This window comes from Indicator indicator, chromosome 13 (genome assembly GCF_027791375.1).
Source record: "Indicator indicator isolate 239-I01 chromosome 13, UM_Iind_1.1, whole genome shotgun sequence".
Taxonomy (NCBI): Eukaryota; Metazoa; Chordata; class Aves; order Piciformes; family Indicatoridae; genus Indicator; species Indicator indicator.
In genome coordinates this window covers 6,119,643-6,133,491 of record NC_072022.1, presented here as the reverse complement: position 1 = coordinate 6,133,491, position 13,849 = coordinate 6,119,643, and positions in this window count along the sequence as shown.

The window sequence follows — 13,849 nt, the reverse complement described above, 5'->3', positions numbered from 1 at the left end:
AAGGAAAGAGATTAAAATGCTTTTTGCATTGTTTTGGATAAAAGCAAATTTAAGACTTTAAAATGGGTTTATTAGGAAGTGAGTTCAGCTTCCTTTAGGCAATGGCATCTTATTTTAGTACTCAATGTAGATCTCATCTGAACTTAATAAAGGTTAGATCTGTTAAAAGCTTTCTTCTCGCCTCCACATCAAAGTACAAATTGAGTGTTGAGAGCACAATGAAAACATATTTGTGAGTTGATTCTACGGCTCAGTATCTTTATATATACTTTCAGAGGTTTCATGATACTGTAGACAAAACTGGAACCTCAAATGAAGTGTCAAATGAGATAAATTTGCAGGTGTATCAAATTATTTTGAGATGTCACAATTTTTTTTCCCACTGAATGAATATAAAGTCCTCTAGAAACCTGGATGTCTAAGGTTATCTAAGGCAGTTTTTTTTCTCCAGAATTTTCGGGTTACAGCAATCATGATGTGGGGTGACTACATACAAGTCCCTTCCAGTTTGCATATCTGAGGCCAGTATGTCTAACCACTAGACTACTACCTAGTTCTTCCAAATAACTTCTGCTTTGTATCCCAAATAATTAGATACTCAGTGGAAAAAGGAACCTGAATTACACTGCTCTGCTATTGAGCTGCCATTCTTCTATGAACAGAAATTAACATGGGAAAAAAAAACATTTTAGATGACTGTCAGAGGCTGGCTACGTAGACTGAATTTACACACTTCTGAAATGTAAACAAAACAAAAAAAGATAGATTCAGGTCACTTCTGTGTTAAGTCCTGTCCTTCATCCCAGATGAGCCCTATTTACCAAAGCATATTGTATGCAAGGGCTTATATACTGTGTTACTTCACATTCTTTGTCTTCTTTACCAGCTATCCTTGTTTTTTTTTTTGGCCTGAATTTAATGAAAACTTGTGAAGGTTCTAGTGCTGATAAATAATGTTTTTCAACCACAAAAGTATTTTTGGGTAGCTCTCTTTTGGGGGGCTTTTCTATTGCATTAAAAAAAACCCCAAATCTATTCCAATGAAAATTCTTTCAGCTATTTCCCTAGCAGAATTCTAAGGAATAGAAAAGTTACCTCGAAGCCTCTGCTCCTACTGTGTAACAAAAAGGATAACATTAAAGGATCACCCATCTATAGATCCACCATAAAAGGACTTTATATTGATTTGCTAGGTTACTCTCTCTCTATATATATGTGTGTGTGTGTATATATATATATATATATATATATATATATGCATTAGAAAGAAAAAGCTGTTCTGGAAACATTAAAATAAATCTATTCTGTATGTGTTTGCATTGCAAGAATTTGAAAGCATTTCATACACTGTCATTATATCTTCTCAAAAAATATTTTAAAATAGTTTTGCTTCCAACCTGTTGTGGTTGAATTTATTTGCAAAAACCTTCTTAAAAAGGAGCAAATATGGATGGAAAACATTTTATTACCACTGTCTTCCAACACAAAATCTCCTTCCTCATCAATCTACCATCTTCTATTGTCCTCTGAAAGACTGCATTTCAGGAATTGTTACAAAGGGGAATGAAAAAAAGCCTGATTTTGGTAATTAGGTTATCTGACTTGACTTTTGGGGTTTTTCTGAGAAAGATTTAGGGGAGAGGATTTCTTTGAAGGGAGAAAATAAGATCTTTCTCTGGCTTGTCATCCTGGCTTTTCCAGAGGTTGTAGAGTAGCATTAGGAAGACTGATTTCCCAAGTCATACCATACAGTTTCAGAAACCCAAATGATGTGCATGAATAATCTTCAAAAATATATTTTTCAGTGGTGTTACAGCAATAACAGTGTGGACACTGCTATGATTTTTAAAACTTTTCACAAACCACCTTGGTACTTTCAGTGGCTCTCTAGTTGTTTTTTTTTTTTTTTTTACTTTTCTACAAACATGATGTGTTTTATAGGTAGTTCAAAATGCAAAACCAGGTACAACTAGAAGAAATAATTTTAGCTATTGACCTGTAGATATTCACTAAATTTATTGCTTTGTTCTTAGTACATGAAACTACCTCACTATGCAAAAGGAGAAAAGCCATTTCTGTACTAACAGTCTGAATGCTACCGAGTGACAATATTTGGGGCATATATTATGAATATCATTGGAAAAAGGCCTGTATATGGGTGTTTAAAAATGTTTTTTTACGTGGAGGAATATGGTTACCTACTCCCATTGATCAGATGATCAGCTTGTCAGAATTCATTTAGCTCCAGTTTCTGAAGGTTTCATAGTTTTGGATGTGTATTTAGGGAGAAGGGGCAGACTGTTAAAATATTGTAAGACTGCATTCTAGATTTTTATAGACAATTTTGAAGGAGTGAGCTCTTTTAGGAATAATGTAAATATGTTGGAGGCAAATAGATTTGAAATTGTTTTCATGCATGAGGATGCATAGAAGAAGGCCTTTGAGAAGGAGATAAAAGGGGCATGAAAGCTGGCATGGCTGGCAAAAGAGAAAGAGTGAGAAGGATGTGAGAAAATGACAAGGACAGTTGGGTAGTTTGGTTCCTGCAGCTCTGAATGGAGAGATTCTGTGTGGTGCAATGAAACTATGCAAGCTGGCTAGAAACTGACAAGATGACCTTTGAAGGGGTCTATTCCAACCCAGTGCAATCTCTGAACCATCCTAGAAGTAGATACCACTGAATCTGTAACTGAGTGGGATGACTTGGGATGTTTGATTTTTATTTTTTTCCTTTTCTTTTCTGTAGAAATACTTCATGTAATATTTCAGAGAGAAGAGATACACACCTTTGCAGTATGTATTTTGGGAACAATTTAGTTTGGGTTTTGAGAATATTGCAGTAGGAATTTTGTAAAAGAAGCCATGCCTGAGAGATTTTTCCTAAATAACCCTCATGGACACAGAAATGCTTAATATTTTAGACAGGACTATTGTAAATTTGGCACACATACTGCAGTTTCTGCAATGTACATTTTGACTCCAGAAATAGCTAGCAACAAATATTTGCTGTGAAAAGGGAAAGTAAGGTAGTAGGAGAGATGGACAAAAGAGGGAATAGACAAGAGTGTGCTCTGCTGAGCCAGAGGTAAAGCACTGTTTTCCTGAACCTCAGAAGGCTGAGGTCCCTATGCTTCTGTTAGACCTTGGGGCTCTGCATATGCAGCAGCAGTCAGAATTTTTCCTTTACCTTGTGAATGATTGGCAGATTATTTAAAGGCAAAGCAGATGCATTCTACCTAATTGAATGCAAAACATTAGTTTGAAAGGTCTTTCTGTTGCTCCTTCTAGTTTTGGTAGAGCAGCAAAGGGTAGTGATGTTGAAAAGAACATGCATATTCCATTTGTACCCTCTCTTCATCTAATGGCAAAACATAATTATTTTAGTAGAGGTAAACTTTTGTGCTCCCCAGAGTCCTTAAGTAATTTTTTGGATTAAATGGTCATACTTAGCTTTCCTCTTGTAAGTGGTGTCACTCCACTTTCAACTTAATTACAGCTTGTTTGAGTAAGCTTCTGTGTAATGTCAAGTTTTCCCAAATGGCTCTAGAAGGTCAGCAAAGGTCTGCTGTTAATACTTTCCACAACAACAGAAAGGCTTTCCTTGTTTAAACAACAGTCAGAGAGAACACAATTAGATACAATTACCTAATTCTTCTTCTTGTAGTGCTCAATGGCAACTGTCAGAGTAGTGGAAAAGTAAAGATTAGATTTTTAAGAAAGATCTTGCATTGGAGAGGAAGTTTATTGAAACTCTTAACCCAGTAATTGATCTTGCTTAGCTACGTTGCTGCAGAGCGACAGCATAAAAATGCAGGAAGAAAATACTTCTAAGAAACAACAAGCTGGAAAAAAACTCAGATATGTTTCAGAAATTCCATCATTTTAGAAAAAAAGCACACATTGAAACTGTGGACAGGATAAGTGAGCCTCTGTAATCTGGTGCCCTGTACCTGTCAGTTTCTAGAAATTACCTGCATGCAAACATGATTTCCATCATGGTACACTTCTGTTCCAAATAGTCAAGTAATTATTTTGAGCAGGTCAGAGATGTTTCAGACAAAGGCGAGAGAAACTTCTTAAATTCTGCCTCTATGGGCTGGCTTGGACTATTTGCATAATGCTTAATTTGATTCTTCATAATCAATGGAAACAGCTATTTATAAACTAAGTTGAACTAAAGGAAAAGAGAAAAACCCCAAAGGTTAAAAACAATCTTAAAACAAGGCATTTTATTGCAGTCCAAAAAGATTTATGGTTTGGCATAAGGCATATTTTATTTTTTCATTGCTTTTTGACCATTTAATGAAAGCAATTTCCATGCCAATGTTTTCTGATCTCCTTTCTATACCCTGTCTCAGTAATCACTCATGTAATCTGCCCATGGTGAAATACTGTTGTTTTCCAAGTTACCTCCAGTTACCTTCTTGAAGCATGAGCTTGATATTTTTCAATTATTTTTTTAACTTTAATTCTCTCATGTACCTGAAAGTGGTGTCATTACTTCCCTGAATTTCTGTCACAGTCTTGTTCATAATGACAACACTCAGGTTGTAGACAATTTCTTATTTTGTGATGATTTTAATGTCTCCTGGGTCTTACACTAAGGTAGGTGCTTTCTATATTTCTAACAAAAATAAGCCATGACAAAGCAAATACTTCCAGGTGAGAGAACTTCATTTATCTCTACACTGATATTGTAATATCAGATGTGGATTTCTGGGATTTGGAAAAAGTTAACAGTTTTTCCCCTTTCAAATTGGTCTTTCTTCTGTTGGATTTTTGTGCTGTTCATCTGAACACTTTGGGATCACTTGGTCTTATGAACACCTCCTGGTACTGCTGGCCATAACAGGGAAAGAAGCAGAGCCAGAATGCCTCCTGTGTTTTTCCCTTCTGACTCCTTTTGAAGGCATCCAGCTTCCCACAGGGAGCATGTACAAACCTGTCTCTGGGCTCCTCAGAGCAAGGAGCTGTTTGCCATTCCAGTGCTTGAAAGAAACCTGGCAGTTAATTGGTAGAGGCCATACTGCCTATCTAGATTTTTTTTTTGGTTAAGATTATCAGAATGCTGTGTAATATTTACACAAAGGTGCATTTAATTTTTTTTTTCCCAAAATTCATATGTTACATTCTTAGCTTACAGCACAGAGGCGGCTGCTGGCAGTGAAAGTGGAAGTGCTTATTTAGGAGTCTACCACACATGGAGCAAAACCCTGCACTTTCCTCTGTGGTGCTGTCCACATGCCTCAAACACGAGCAGAAGGACCACCTGTAAGAGCAAAAGCACAGACTGTGCTCCCTGTCTGGGTGATTCCCAAGCACTCTCCTGAGACTGCAAAGGCTAGTGCTGGCCATGAGCATGCTGGTGTGGACACCTGCCTAGCAACAGCAGTACTCAACACCAACTCATTTTATGCAGGCTGTCAAATGACACCTGTCAAACGGCAGTAACTTTAATTTACTATCAACCAAAGCTGTAAGCTGATTACACAGCAAGTGACCCAGCAGGGCAAACCTTCAGATTGTCTTTCCAGTCCCATGGGACACCTATTTCTTAGTGGTTTCTCTGCATTTCAAAAACATTGACATTTGGAAATGGGGGGGGAAAGGTGTGCAAATGCAAACCCCTTTTATACTCCTCTGGCAATACTTGTAAATGTTATGACCTCTAAATTGAGCTAGCTGTCCTTTCCCTTTTTATTAGTGAAAGTTTGGGTGGCATACTGATGTCATGGGAGTCAGAGATGAATGATATCTATTCTTACATAAAGTCATTTGTGAAGCTACAAAGTAGAAACATGCAATTGAAAGGCTTTGACAAGGTAATGAGAATTATTTTTCCATAGTAATACATAATTTTCTCTCATTGCAACACTTTAAGTGTTCACAGGAAAAGCAGAGTTTGTAACGTTTGGAAGGAGGAGCAGGCAACTCAAAGACTACAAAAAATTTCTTTAACCTATGCAGGGAGAAAATTAGGCTAAAGCCTAACTGGAATTTTATCTGGCTAATGCCATTGAAAAAAACAACTTCTATAAATACATTAACAGTAATATGAGGACTAAGGAGAATCTCTATCCTTTTTTTTTGATGTGAGGGGAAACACAGTGACAAAGGATATGGAGAAGGCTACCTTCTTGATCTCAGACTTTGGTAGTGGAATCAGTTGTTCTCCAGGTACCTACCTCACTCAGCTGGAAGACAGGCATGGAGAGCACAATGAAGCCCCCATAAGTCAGGGGAAAATGATTAATGATGACCTGCTGCACCACTCAGTTGTACACAAGTCTATGGGGCTGGTTGGCGTACACAAAGGGTATTGAGAGAGCTGTTTTCATGTGAGGATAAATTGTTTAATCTTTTTTTATGACATCTGACTACACAAATGTAAATATGACTGGAAAATGTTCACCAATGTGTGCAAATGGAGAGGCCTGTTGGGCTCCACAACTTTTTGAGCATTTTGGCCTGCCTTTCATTTTCTTTAACAGACCAGGTCTGGATGAGAAGTATTTTCTCTGAGTACATAAGGATAGGAAGAAGGTCATGTTCCTTCTTTCCTGCTGTGTGTTTGCATTAGGAAATCTTTCTTCTATGGAAGAAGGAGAGAAATGGAAATTAAACTTCCCAAAAGCAGCCACAACACAAAAGTGGTGTTTGGGCATGTTGGTTTTCATCCTCTGGCATCAGTTATGACAGAGCTTGTTCCTGCCTCTGACAGCATAGCTTTGCATTATTCATACATGCAGGGCTGTGAAATCAGGGCTACCATATGATCTGTAGCACACTGCATGCAAAAACTAGCCCAGAAAGGTTTGCTTCCCGGGAATAAGCTATGGCATGTGTTATGAGCCAGATTCATCCTTGCCACAAAGGGACTCAAAGCTCATTCCACAGCAGTGCTTTTATCTGAGGTGCCACAGATTAAAAGACATCAGTGAATTAATTATAAGTTGGCTTCAATCAGTGAGACTGCTGAGCGGTCTGCCATACCTGTGCTTTATAGAGCAAACAGGATGTGTTGAATTCTGCAGAAGCAGCTCAGAAGAAATTTCTTTTGTTCTTTAATTTTGGAGGGAGTAGTTTTTATCTGTAAATACTCTATGCATCTCCTGTCTTCCAGAAATAGAACTTGCTGTGTGCAGTTTTCTTTTACCAATCAGCTTCTGAGTGTCTGGACATAATCTTTGGTAGTCTTTCTATTTTGCAGTTTCAAAGAGGAGGAGATGCATTTACTTCATGAACACTGTTGCTATTTTTCTTACCCTTAGATTTTTCCAATACTTTTATAGTCTTAGAGTATGCAGTGTCATGAAATCTGCTGGGACCAGGGGTGGAATCCCCTCTCACCAGCTTTTATTAGCAGTCAACATATTGCAGAGGGCTCGGTGCCTGTTGGTGTCAGTGAAAGCATTATATAAACAATGAGTTATGTGGTAAAATGTTGGGCTTGTCTAAGAAGGGAAGAAAACCCAACCCAAAACCTCTTTCCCATTACCTGTAATGATTTTCTATGAAAGGCAGCTTTGATGGATTGGTCTTAAATGATAGATACAGGGATCAGATGCTGTTGGTGCTGTGATGTCATACTGGGAAGAGCAGCATCATATACAAACCCAGTGACATCCCCTGTTTATAAAGGAAGATTTCTAAAGGAAATATTTATAAAGGAATCATCATTTACTCCTGTTAGTCATTTGGGATGATAATGGGAGACATGCGCCACTACTGCAGTGTGCAGGAGAAAAGGTGGGTTTTGACGTGCTGCCAGGCACAGTGGGTAGTAAAGACTGGTGGTTGGCTATTTCCTTCCCATACCAGCAGCTGAATGCAAGCTCTGTAAAAGACAAAAGCAGGACAAAGGAGGAAGAGACTAGGCAAACACGATACGTGTCTGTTTCTGCTCGCTTCTAGGTGTGGACTTTCAGATGTAAATACAATAAAGGGAAAATAGAAATGAGAACAGTACAAAGTTGCCTGTCAACATGGCTTCTATGACAGATTTTTCTGGCTGTTCAACAATGATTCTAATTCAATTGCTGGCTGCTGTGAAGGAGATGAGATGCCAGAAGCAGAAGCGCTGCAAACCAGAACAAAAAAATAATTACTAGTAGAAATGTGCTACAAATAATCCCCTTGAAAATACAGTTACATTGCACTTCTAGTTTGCTTATGTTCCAAATATTTTTGTTTTCTAATCATTGAATTGAAACACATTTCTACATTATGAAACTTTACACCTGATAACATAAGAAATATCTCAGCAGTTATGCACAACCTGATTTCATTATATTCAGGAGGTTTGCAAACCTAATTTTCATGAAACACCTTCATCAGATGGACTTTTTAGGGATAGAGGGGGAGGAAGAAAGTAGGGAGAAGTCTGTCTGGCTTGGCAGGGAGGTGTTTGGTTGTTTGTTTTGTACTTTAAAATCACTGACCTTTAAGCATGCTCTAAATGTGTTTCCTTTATGGACCCTGGTATTTTGCAAACTAGTACCTGGGTGTAGTTTGGACTAACAAAACCCAAGGAAACAGGAATGTCCTGGCTTCACTGCAGTGCTTGGTCAAGATAGGCTGGCTGTAGCTTGACTAAGTATTCTGACCAGAGGTGGTAATTACAGCAGCTTTAGGGACAGAAATGTGCCAAATATACATCTAGAAAAGCCTTCTATTAGGCAGAAAAAAAAATGTCACTCATGTCCAAGAGTACTTCTAAAAATGGAGAAAAAAAAATGCTTGGACTTCTATAATGTTGTAAAATGCAGACATAAGGTGGTGGGCAATTGGGAGCTTTCTTTGTATCTTCCAGAGAATTGTTCTTTGCATGACCCAATACAGTTAGACTGCCAGACAAGCACCAAAATGTACCAATATAAGAGGCAGGTTTTATTCTCACCATTTTCCTGATTGGACCAGCAGATGGAAATGGAGATGTGATCATTTATCTTCAAAATTGCCCTAGTAATCTGCAGTGTTAGCACAGATTATGTTATAATTGCCAGAACTGGAATAAAAGAGATTGCGGCATCTGTAAAGCTAGTGGTAAATTTAAAGGATATAAAAACCGGCTCCATGTCAGGGGACATTCTCATTGGTATATTGCATTTCATGTACACAAATGTAGCCATGAAAGAGCAGAATCTTATGACAAACATCATTTGAGTTTTATTGTTGAATTTTCTCTGCAGCTGGTGTGGAGAATCTACTATAAAATACAACCCTTGCAGCCCATGCCAGTGCAGCACGACGCTGCGCAGAACCCTGCCCAAGACAGTGAAGTGAATGCCACAGTCCTAGCCAAGCTTCTATGGGACAGGTTGGTTTTTTTTTTTTTTTTTAAAGTGTTCCCCCTCCTCACAATTTTTTATTTGCCAGTTTAATATCACTTCAGTCTATAAATTGTTTAATTTCATAGTAACGTTTAAGTTTCCAAGCTAAGAGAGAAAAAAAGAAGGCAAGCTGAGACTAAAATGAAAATCAAGTTAATTACATAACCGATGAAGGGCAGGATTTTAGCCTTACACCTACTGCAGGGTAAGGCTTTGTCAGAATCAGGATAAGGTTTTGTCAGACAGTTGCTTACGTGAGCCAAACAAATAGATGGGTCTAGATATTAATCACATCTAAAGTAAAAGAAATTTTAATGTGGTTTTGAACCTGATAGTACAACCCCATCCTCCATGAAAACTCTTTGGCCAATCCTATGTGCCACAACCTTATAAAGCTGTTGGATATGTGCTTGTATTGCTGAATCACATGAAAACCTCCAGAATGAAGATTTAAGCAATGAGGATTTCCTTTAAACTTCAAATAATAAGCTAAAGCTGCTGTAGTTGCTCATCCTAAGCTACAATATTATAGTTTTATACAAAGAAAACTTCAGTTTACAAAGTTCACATTCCCCTATCTGCTAAGAAACTGATCATGCACGGTGGAAAATACTAGAGTACCTTATGTTTTCATCTTGCTTTTTGCTCTTTTTCTGTGCTGGTTTTCAGGAATAGTTGAATGTTTCTGAGAAAAAAATGAGGTTAAATGCTGTTCTCTGTTCCACTACAGACTTACACAGACATTTCCTAGTTTCATTTTGGGGTTTGGTCAGAAAAAAAAGGTCCTTGGAATAAAAACAACTGCAGTGTCAGGAACATAAAGGGGCATGGACTACTAGAATGACAAAAGATACAATATACTGTAATATAGGTGAATACAAAATCAGCACTGTTGATTACATTCTCAACTCTTTCACCACGCGTTTATCATCATCAGAAAACAACAAAGGGAGCTGCTGAAAATAATAGAAGCCAATGTTATTTTGTGTACTGTTCTCAGAGCCATACAGCTCTGGAAGAAATCCAAATAGTAACTAAATTGAATAACATCCTGCAATTCAAAGAGATTGTGATGGGAAATGGCAGCAGCTAATGAAATATGGTGCAAGTTTAACAAACAACATTTCAAGATGGGATGTTATTGCACAGACAGCAGTAAAAACTCTACATAGAGATGATGAGCAGACTATGACTGCAGTAACACTCTATTGCGGGAAGATGACATTTTAATTTAGCTGACTGCAATCCTGAGGGTTAGATTTAGCCTGTTGCTGAAGACTGCACCTCATGCTGTAGAAGGAGACCATCTACTGCTTCATCTGTAGAGAATGGCTCTGAGTTGAATGATTTTGTGAGCAGTGAGTCAAAGCCAGCACACTGGGTGTAGTGGCTGCATTCCCTTTAATTTCTGCTGCTCTTAGGTAGTTGGATTACAAACTAGCTACAGGATTTTTCCATTATAAAATAACTAGCTGCAGGACTCTGCTGGAGCACGTTTCAGCACAACTGGTTGTTAAAATTACAGATGATTTCTGAATTGGCAAGCTTTGCTCTGGGCTGATTCTGTCTCCTCCCTGGAAGCTGTATCTCCATGCTTAGCTAGCAGGAGGCTCTTCTTCTCCCCAGAATATTTAGGCATGGGCCGAAAAGTATTCACTCTTTCTCCTCTGTCCCTGAGTCCCTGTGTTTTCTGACATTCTGGCCCTGCAGCTGACCAGTATGGTTGGCAGGAGCTTGGAAGCTCACCCGGATCATGATCCAACCTTGAGCAGAACTTTAAGGCTTATACAGTTTTAGAGTGACAAATATGATTTTGTGCCTAAATCCCTAGCGACTCATCTGGAAAAACCCGGAAGACTCCTGATTTTTCAAAGAATGCTATGTGCAACCAGCTGAAGAAAATGTGTCTTAAGGTGTGTGAAGCAGGGAACTGAGAGTAGTGAATTCACTAGTCAGATGTGAATGCTAATGGAAGAACTCTTATACAGCAAAAATGAAATTCTGTTGTAGCTCTTAGCGTTCTGTTAGTTATTTTGCTTTCTGTTTTAAACCCATTTGTGATAATTTGAAAATGATGTGTTTAGAAAGGACAAATTCCAACAGTTTTCTTCCTGTGCGTAAATGGGCAGAGCCTCCCCTCATAACTTTTTTGGCAGAACTAGGTTATGAAGTATATTGAGTGGTTGGTGCTTTGAAGAAAGGGAGGGACGATTTTATTCAAAGATGTCACAAAGCAGTTCACTGCTTAAAGAACTGGGTTTTTAACCTTGAAATATATCTAAAATTTATGTAATGAAACCAGATTTTACTGCTTCTTGTTGTCTCTGTTGTGCATATGTCTGGTACTCTGATGCACGCTAGAACATCAAAGTAGCGTTTCTCTCTTTTTGACACAGAACAAACAGAACCACTTTTACTCTGAGTCATCAGACAGATGTTGCTTTGGTGACAACATGCTACATACACGCTAGCTACAGCACATGTGGGCCATCTTCTCTGACATCTACACAAAGCTGAAGTACATTTGCTCCAATAATACAGTCCAGAACGAAGGCACCAGCAGGGAGGACTAGACGAAGCATGGAGGAACAGTAATGATTTATTCATTATCCTTTCTGTTCACTGTCACCAAAACTGGATACTAATTAAAAGGCAATACTCAGCATCAAGTAAAATGCATTTACCTCTGTTTTAGATTACTAATGGCTGCATGGTCATAGATGGAGGGTGATGATCAGGCCAAGATTAAAGAAATTATTTAGGTCCCTGAACTTGAAATGAACTAGAATATATTGGGCACATAATCTGGAATTGCAAGCCCAAACATTTTTCTTGAATTTGGACTCTCAAGTAGAGTTAAGTACCCATGCAGGTGACCTGATCAGTCACCAAATCTGTGGCTGCAGAAGGGAGATTTAGAGCAGAATTGAGTCCTTACTGTCTAAAATCTGAGCAAGAGCCGATCTGAGTGTGGAACTCTGCAATTTCTGTTGTAACCCTTGCAGAGAGAGGAGCCAGTATGGAGCTGTTAGCAGTTATGTACATATGAAGGACTAAAGGGGCATCTCTGAGACTACTGCAGACTTAGTTACTACTACAACTTAGGTTTTGGTTTTTCAGAAATAAAAAGAAGAAAACAGGTGAGACCCTTAAACTGAGTCTACTTCTTCATTAGGCTTAATCTCAAAGCAAAGTTGTTTTTTACATCAGTTTCAGATGAGATTGATGGCATTTTATTACTGCTTTGAATTCCTTTCCAGTGGTTGTGAAGATGGCTGGAGACAGACCCTTCAAGGCTTTCTCTTGGCGAATGCTAACCATAAGAATACTATCTAACCAGTTTTGTTAATTTCTATAATCACTTAAAGGAGTGCAGCATAAATATGAAGTAGGTGTAAATCTGTAACATTTCACACTCACCACTCACACAGATGAGGTTTATTTTATACATAACATAAATGAGTCTAAATAGCTCCCAAAGCTGTAATGTCTCAGAAAACTAGACTCTCTGCTACAGTGGTTGGCAGTGACTGCCTAATCATTTGCTTGAGTACCATCAAATTTAACTGTCCTCTGTCCCATAAATAATACTTTACAATGCTGTATCAGTCATAACATTATAGTTTGTGAGCTTTGTCAATATGAATCCATTAGTTGCTTAAGTATGATTCTTCCTCAGTAATCTTAGATAAAGATAACAAACATAAGACATGGAAAGACAATCTAGAATAAATGATGTCATGTCTAGGACATAGAAACAGAGATGAATTTTCATATTGATATTTCATATCCGATGATGAATGGGCACATTCACGAGCCTAAATACTCTGAAGCCTCTAGTATGTTTAGAATTAACAAACCCTCAGTCTTACTTTAGTGCTATATCATGTTTACACATTGTTTCTTCCAAGTGTTAGCATGCATTAGGACAACTATCAGCAAGACTGTAGACTGGAAGCAGTTAGTGCTGCTTAACTAGCGTGGTCAAATCACACGCTGTAAAAACGTTATGGTCAAATCTAAAACAGTGAGAAAAGGAAGGCTTGAGTCTAACACAAGGTCTTTGTAACATAGCTGACAGAAGTGCAGTCCCCTTAAAGTCTGTTTTGCACAGTGCTTGGCTGTTTTGCTGGTGGTTTCTTGATAGCTTGCCAGTGTATTGTAGAGAGGAAAGCAATGTAAAACATGCTCAGTAATCAGGGAGCATGCTACTTTCTTAATCACAGTATTTTAATATGTGATTTTTTTTCTGATGTGTGAAATGTTACAAGGAAAAACAGTTGGGCTTTCATTTATCTACCACTGCAGAGCCCTGGTCGGTCTGCTCTGTCCCTGGTGGTTCAGGCACAGGTCTGCTGTCATGCACACCTGCACTGCATGATGCAGGTATGGGCATTTCCCCCCAAGTGCTTACACTATAAAATAGCATTGAGAAGATCATAAATCTATCCCTTGCTACATAAATAAAGACCAGAGCCGTCAAAATATTTCAAACATTTACCTTGATAATTAAAGAT